The sequence below is a fragment of the Talpa europaea genome (genome assembly GCF_964194135.1).
Source record: "Talpa europaea genome assembly, chromosome: 3".
In the NCBI taxonomy this organism is placed as follows: domain Eukaryota; kingdom Metazoa; phylum Chordata; class Mammalia; order Eulipotyphla; family Talpidae; genus Talpa; species Talpa europaea.
In genome coordinates, this window is record NC_140069.1 from 46,503,375 (window position 1) to 46,511,914 (window position 8,540).

Consider the following 8,540-nt stretch of genomic DNA (forward strand, 5'->3'; position numbering starts at 1 on the left):
TTACCAAATGACCTCAACAATATGCTAAGAGAACCTGAATTTTTAATCTTCTGTTAAGCTTAATTTCTCCTTCAATTGCAATAAGCAAATGACATTGGTAACATTAGTCTATGTCTCAAAGTCTGTAAATAATAAAATGAGAGTATATTATGAAAACTCTGCTATAGTTTACATGGAAATGTTACTTATGGTTAAATAGATTTCTCAATTCTAGTAATTTAGGAAAATTTATTATTTTTAATGATTTTTTAATTATAAATTACGTCAATAGATTTTAGAATAGTACTAAGGCTGTTAATAAAAATAAGCCTATCACTAGATATATTACTTATATTATCTGAGAAGTTCCATTTAAAGATGGGGCTGCACCTATTCCCCTAAATTCTATACATCACTGTCAACCAATGTTTCTTCAATAAAGAAAAATAATTAAAGATGGGTTGATGGCAAAGTTGAAAATGAACATCTCTTGCAGAAGGGATGATCACCATTATTGTAACTTTTGTTTTACTTTTGGCTGCCTTTCCTTTTCATACACCAGCCCCTTTCCCTCCTTTAAGGTGAACTGAAGGACCACATGGCATGCTGGAAAAATAAAAAGAAAAAGAATGGTAAAGACAGTATATTAGTAAGAACCCTAAATACATACTGGTTTAAAGCATATACTAGAAGAATCTTTCCAGAAAAGAATTTGTCAACAGGCTATTAAGATTTTTTAAAACATTCATATTCTAATAATCAGAAACATGGTCAAAGACTTCTATTGAGACACTGAACACAGGATTAGTTAAAATGATTTTAAAATGGAAATAACGTAAATGTCCAGCATTCAAGAAATGCAAGGGAATCTATGATCCATTTAGAGAATGTAGTTCTTCTTAAAATATTTTTAAAGATTTATTTTATTTATGCATGCATGCAAGAACGGGGGGGGGGGGGGGGGGAGGCGCGGTAAGGGGGTGAAAGGATTCACCAGAGGCTGAGTGGGGAACAGAACAGGCAGATGGACTGAAATACACTGCCGAGGGGAGCAGCGAGAAAACAGGAGAGGTCTGCTGTGCCAAGTGGGTTTGCTCCGTGGCTGGGGATGGAACTAGTGCGGCTGCAGTGGCTGCTGATAGCGCCACAGTGCTGAGAATTACCCCCTTAGGCCACCAGGGAGGCCCTAGAGAATGTGGTTCTACACAGCCATTAAAATGGTTGCTTTCTGAGAACTTAGATACAATGGTTTAGTTATTTAGCTTAGTAAAGTTGGAAAGTAAATAATATACAGAACCATATACACGCCTTTGTATTATATAAATGTAACGAACATATAAAACTTACAAGTAAAACTGAAAATATTAAGGTGCCTGCGAGCACTGTGAGTGAAAGTAGCTGAGGCCACATACTGAGTGTTAAAGACTGATAAAGCAGATGGTGCCTGAGCCTAAACCTGATAAGAAGGTATAAAAGGAGCAGGTACCTGAAGTAGACTCAGAGCTGTCCTAAAAACTGGCTCGGAGCAAAAGGCTTACCGGAGGCTACTCTTGCGGAGTCCAGCTCGCTGCCTCCCTTTGGACTTAGACTCGCTCTCCAGCGGAAACCTCTCCTCGCTCCAGCTCCGCGCTCAACCGACCTGCACTTCCCGGCTCTGCTCCCAGCGACCCGCTCCCTGACTGCGGCACAAGCTGCCTATCAGCTCAACATCCTGCTAGACCATCCGCACTGCGGGCCCTCGAGCCTAGAGACTTCCACGGCCTAAGGACTTCGCGACTACTGTCTTCAGTCAAAGGTACTTTGGGAACTTGGAGTTGGCTTGCCTATATGAACTTAAGTGTGTGTGTGACCAATACAGGAATAAAATTCTCTTTGAGAGCCAACTTCTGACTGAAGCTTATCTATCACGCTCGTGACAGATGTGCAAGGTAAAACAACCTTCAGCTAGCATATTATATATACAACCCGAGTATCCTCACCTGGAAACTCTATCATTTTTCAAAGCAAATAACATAGTGAGCCTTTAGATGGTGATAATGCAGTGAGAGAAATGAAAGGTAACAGGGAGAGACACCACCTCTGGTAAAGTAAGAATTAAAAATGTGCCCACACCTTCCTCTTACCCCCATTGCCTCTAGTCCCCACCAAACTATTCTGAGCTACCATTACAACCAGTGATTTTTTTGTTTAATAATTTTTAAAAAGGCATTTAAAAGTTAATCTAGTTTTTCATTCTTGCGATTAGTTCTCAAGAAGCAGTACCCTTTGTCAAGAAAACAAAAAACATCTTTCAGGCTAAAGTCATTAACTTGTTAAGCAAATCTTGACAGTCTGTGTTTCCCTTTTGTGCACATTTTACACAATGTCTAGCTGAGCAATCTGCAAAGTTAAATGTCGGTCCTACATTTCCTTTGTACCAAGTTCTGAAAACAGAGAGTGAATTTTATTTAGCTGTTTCATCTTCCAGGAAGGATACTTGGAACTTTATCTTAAAAGCAAGTAGAAAGGATAGGCGGGTCAAGAGAGGAGGAAGTAGGGGTGTAGGGGCAGAGGAGGCACAGTGTAGGGGCAGAGGAGGTCTCAGAACTGAGCACTGGTAGCAGACACCGGGAATTTCTGTGAATGAACTCAGAACGCAGGGAAGCTGGGCAACGCCAGAGCTGGGAGGACTTGGGAAGGTGGGGGAAGTACTAGAAGAATCTTTCCAGAAAAGAATTTGTCAACAGGCTATTAAGATTTTTTAAAACATTCATATTCTAATAATCAGAAACATGGTCAAAGACTTCTATTGAGATACTGAACACAGGATTAGTTAAAATGATTTTAAAATGGAAATAACGTAAATGTCCAGCATTCAAGAAATGCTCCCAGGGTGGGGGCGTGGTCAACTTTCAGATAACATTGAATGTTATCGGAAGAGAGGAAATGTGACCAGCCAATTGCGCAAGCCATTGGGATGCTTTTCAACACGATAGAAACTTTTCACAAAAGACGGACTCTATTTTATAAACAGCACGATCTTGTTAGCATAAAAGCTGCCCTCCCACTTTTCGACCTTTTCTCTGCAGATAATATTCCAACATTCAGGATTACCTCCAAATGACAGGCATGGACAATGCCTAAAATCACCAAAATCTTAACCCCACCCCCACCCCACCACCCCCGCCCCAGGTGAGAAACTACAAGTCCCAAGATGCGGTCCTGTCACCGCCAACACCGACAGTACCAGCAGGAGAAACTACAAATCCCAGGACGCACTGCTGCCTTGGGCCCCGCCCTCTTCCCCCAGCACTTTTTAGAGAATGCTGTCCCAGCGGAAATCGGATTAGGGTTGACATTGCATGCTGGGATCAGAAGACCCAGAATCGGATTGGTTGAAATTGTCAGAGCCCCTCCTAGCAGGCCTGTGGTAGGGTGGAAGCAGGGAGGGGGACGTTACGCACTTCCTCCGGGTCAAATAAAGCGACAACGCGTCCCCGCCTTAGCAAGTACTGATCTCCCGCGCGTCGCAGAAAGCGTCGGTGACCCGGCGGAAGTGATTTTCCAACTGCCCCGGAACTCACCGCGCCAGGCAGCTGGGGGTGGGGGTGCGGCCCTGGAGCAGGGGCTGTGCCGGTGCGCGGGGACCCGGTGCTGCGACTGCGGTGGCTGTGAAGCTGACGAGTGAGTCTCGGGCTGGGATGGGAACGGAGTTCGAGGTCCGCGTAGAGAACGGAGAATCGGACTGGGAGCGCTTGCAATCCGACTCCTCACCCCTTCGCGTTTGGGCGGGGAAGGAACGGAAGCTTTCAAGCTCTTGGGGCCTCCTCTGCTCCTGGTTTGGGGGAGGGGAGCAGAGGGCGTCGGGACCTCTCCGGGCGCTGCTGGGTGGGCTAGGAAAGGGGTGGAAGGAGGAGTGGCGGCTGGCGATCCTGGGCTTTCTCTGAACCGAGTGCGGGGAGAGTAGACTTAGGAGCATGGCAGCTCTGTCGCTTTTCCTTTATTTCCCCGAATGCGCTTAAGAGTCGTTCTTTTCTCGGAGTCTCCCTAGTCATATAAGAGGGTCCTCGCTCACGCTCTTTTCAACTACGGAACCCGGGGAATTTTACCTCCTGGGCAACTTGTTGGGCGATCTCTGCTGAACTTGGTTTGGGGCTTTCATGCATCCGCCTGGCAGTCGTCTGAAAGGAGGTGTCTAGTGTCGATTACTGTGGTCACTGAGTTTTCTTATGGAACTAAAATCTGTTTAGGAATTATGGCTACGGAACTCGTGTCTTTAATGTGATCATTTCTGCTCTGCTTGGCCATCAGTGTAGAAAACAAAGTCCTTTAGAGTTTGAAATCTCATTTTCAAACTGCTAGATTTGCTTTTTGGTCCCCAAATAGTTGTTTCACTTTCTGCTTATGGACTGAAATGAGGACTCTTTGGTCTCCTAAAATTGTTCATTATGTTGAAACATCACTGTTGGAGTCACTCTGGAAATAAAATGGCATGGAAACAACTATGGTTCTACACATCGTGGACATTTATTAAGTGATTATTGTCAGTGATGATTTGGTGTTTTGAAATTAATTTTTAAATGATTAACCTTTTTTTGAAGTATGAGATTTATCTAATACCTATACCGATCAAAAATGTACAATTTGTTGCAAAGAGAAAATGCCTGTTTCATTACCGCATGGTAATTCTGCATTATTAGGCAGTTAAACTATTCAGAAGTTATAATCAACCTTATATACCAAGTAATATTTGTTTACTTGGTAAATAAAATTTTTGTTTGAGGTTTAGGGGAGGATTTTTCAGTAATCCGAAATCCAGAAAATGTTTTGCATTTACCCTGATATGTGTTGATCCATTTTAGCTGGCCTGTTCTAAATGTTTACTACTCCATTATTATATGAAATCAGAAAAGGCCCATCCATTGATGCCTGAAATGTCAAGCCATGGAGATTAGGAAAACAATAGTATCATACACTCAAATATTTCTTGAACATGTGCTAAAGCACTATACTAAGCCTGCCTCTCATGGAACTTTGAAGGAGATAAGACTATATAATAAGTAAACAAATATAGCTTAAGGTAGTGATAAATGTGAGGAAAATATAGCAAGATTAAAGTTACTGAGTTAGAGTGGCTAGAATGGGATCTTGGTTTTGATAGTTTGAAAAGAGCTACCTCTCAAGTTGTTTTTGCTGGATAAGTGAATGATGTGGAAGATCTGAAGCAAGAGCTTCTAACCTGGCAATAGCTACAAATGCAAAGGCCTTAAAGAGGTAATGAACTTGACCTATTATAATACTAGAAGTCTCCTGTATTTGGAGCTTAGTGAAGGAAGAGTGGAGGGAGATGAACCCAAGTGGTTAGCTAGACTAAGATGGAGCTTTATGGACCTTTTCTTTCTATGAGAAGCTGTTAAAGGATTTCGTGCAGAGAAATAACATTTAATTTATCCTTTAGATGACTAGTTGCTGAGTGGTGAATAGACCAAATTGTAGGAAAGTGGGAAACCAGCTTTTAAGAAAGCTCAGTAGCACGGTTGAGATACCTTAGCTTGAGCTAGAGACTCTAGGTCGAATTGTAAGAAAAGTAAAAGTTGGAAGTTTGTGAGCAGTTGTTTGATTTGGAATGTAATTTGAAGGTGGAGCCAAATCATTGTTGCTTTCACCCCTGGGACAAAATTTTTTAAAGAATGAACTGTTTTGTGTATCTGGGTGAACAAGCGTGCAGTTTCCTCATTGAGAGATGAAGAAACAAGTCTGACCACTTAATCTGTCTGGGCCTCAAGATAGAAATTCAAAAAGAAATTCAGATGTGACCTTCCAGTAACTGCACTGAATTTACTAAGTGTGCATCCTTCTGACTTGGCTCATACTGTTTACTTGCCTGATTCACCCTCTCTTCAAGTTTGGCTTGTAAAAACACCTCCATTTATTGACACTCAGATCAAAAGCCTCTTTTATGGCTGTTCACTTAACAGATTTATAGTCTCAGATTTACTTTTCTTTGGGATTACTAAATTCCTCCCCTTTCCCCACACCAAACATGTCCAAGATTTTGTTTAATTTAAAAAAAAAGATTAATCTAGCAGAAAATGAGTCTAGATTATATCTTTAGAGGAAAGATGGCTAAATTTCAGAAAAACCATCAACAAGTGTTTTAAAAGTCTTACATAAGTTATGTACCTTTAAATGCTCAGTGTATCATTTAGTTTTCACAAGGGGTTATCAAGACTCGGTCTTTTTTTTTTTTAAGATTTGTTTTTTTATGCATACAAGAGCTGGGGTGCACAGGAGTGAGAGGATTCAGCAGAGACAGAATGGGGAAGAGAACAGGCAGACTGACTGAAATACAGTACTGAGCGGAGCAGCGAATGAGACAGGAGAGTTCTGCTGCACCATGTGGGCTGCTCCCTGGCAGGCCAGGAATCCAACTGGTGCTGCAGAGGCTGCAGATTGCTTCACAGTGCTGTGCTTAACCCCTTGTGCCAAGACCCAGTCTTTTCATCACTTTAGAAAGTTGCCTCAATACTCCTTACTAAATTATTCCTCCAGTAGCAACCACTAATCGATCACCATAGGTTCCTTTTGCCTGTTCTAGAATTTTATATAGTGTACTTTTTGTTTGACTTTTTTCACTCAGTATATTATTTATGATAGTCATCCACCAATTTTATATCAGTAGATTATCCCTTTTTGCTAGTACTTCTCTGTATAAATAGGTCATAGCTTGTGTGTTCATTCTGTTGCCATGGACATCTGGGTAAATTCCCCTTTATATGTAAACTGCTGTGATAGTGTGTGTGTGTGTGTGTGTGTGTGCGCGTGCAAATTATTTCTTGGATAAATACTTAGAAATAGAATTGCTGGATCATAAATTAGAAGTATGCTTTAAGAAACTGCCAAACAATTTTCAAAAAAAATTATGACATTTTATATTTCCATCAGCAATATGTGAGAGTTGTTTGCTCCATATTTTCTCCAATACTTGTTAAGGCCTTTTAATTTTAGCACTTTGAACCTTGCCCAATTATTCACTGATTTTTTTTTTAATTGCTTTCCAGTAATTGACTCTGAATACAGATCCTTTGTCATATATAGTGAATATTTTCTCAAAGTTTGTGGCTTGTCTTCAGTTTCTTCGTGGTGTTTTTTGACAAACTTTTTAATGCCCACCCTCTTTTCCTGTGGAATCCAAGCAAACCTATTCAAGTTTTGATTCCCTAATTTAGAGCTGGTATCCAGATCACTATAGCGACTAGACAGAAGTAGATGGCAGCCATTAAGAGTTTTTTAATTTGGTGGACCAGAAGTCTTGAAATTTCAGTCCAGTGTTGCAGTACCATTTCCAAAAGTCCATCGGGTTCTAATCAAAGTCCTTGCATGTGGTATAAGCCAGGTGGACATATCTATAGTAGAGATTATAGTAGAAAACCAATCTTAACTTGTTATAGTTCTGGTGCAGATGTAACTAGGGTAATAGAAGCTGTCAAGAAAGGTGGCAATTTTCACTAGCAGCACACTCATTGGTGAACTGTGCAGAATATGCTCTTGCAGCAAACTACACTGTTTACACACTGCCAGAAAAGCTGAACTTTAAACAAGAATCCACCATTAGAATCCCATGTTTTACTGCTTATCAAGTGGTTTCACAGTGCTTGTGTGAGAGCTGGAGAAAGTGTTCTGGTTTGTGGGGCTAGTGGAGGAGTTAGACTAGCAGCATGCCAAATCACTGGCGTTATGGCTGAAAGGTTTTAGGCACAGCTAGAACTAAGAAAAGAGAAAACATCTTTTTGCAAAACTTGTAGCCCATGAAGGATTTAATCCTGGAGAAGTAAATTATATTAATAAAATTAAGAAATCTGTTGGTGAATATGGAATCAAGATGGTAATTGAAATGTTAGCTATTGTAAATCTCAGTAAAAGATTTGAATCTTCTGTCATATGGAGGCCAGTAATAGTTGTTGGCAGCTGAGGTCTTATTGAAATAAAACCATGGGCCATCATGGTAAAGAAATCTAGCATATTGGGGTTTCTCTCTATTTGTTATCCAAGCAGAAATTTCAGTAATTTGCAGTAACTCTTTATACTGGAATGGAAATTGGTTGGTTGAGACCTGTAATAGATTCTCAGTATCCAGTGGAGAAGGTGGTCCAAGCTCATGAAAATAGGATTCATGGCAGTGGGGCTACTGAAAAAGTGATTCTTCTTTTACAGTGATTAATTCTTTCATATTCTTCCTATGTAATTAGAAGTTTCTTACCCTAGTTTTACTTATGTTATTTTTGCTTTAATTAGATTCATTTGCTTCAGTGATTTTCTTATATTAAAAAGATTTATTTTTAGAGCTCATATCATGGAAGTACAATTTACTTTGTAGCTGGCTATGTTTGTATACTTTCTACACTGAATTGAGTCATACTAGAAAATAGAATGTTTATGGTTATTTGACATTGGGGTGCATTAAATAAATTCCTAACTGATTCTTGGTCATTAATTCCATACCTTTGACTAAAACATGTTAATTAGGAATAAGATTACTTGATTTCCAAGCCCACTTCTCCCTGTAAAGGGTTTGTTTTTTT

The 8,540-nt window shown here is 40.4% G+C and overlaps 1 pseudogene across 1 annotated transcript; it reads left to right on the top strand.

Moving 5' to 3' along the window:
- The first annotated feature begins 7,252 nt into the window (after positions 1-7,252).
- On the top strand, positions 7,253-7,930 carry LOC311168825 (quinone oxidoreductase-like; annotated as a pseudogene). The gene has a single exon. The product of its transcript is annotated as a quinone oxidoreductase-like (transcript).
- Positions 7,931-8,540: the final 610 nt, after the last annotated feature.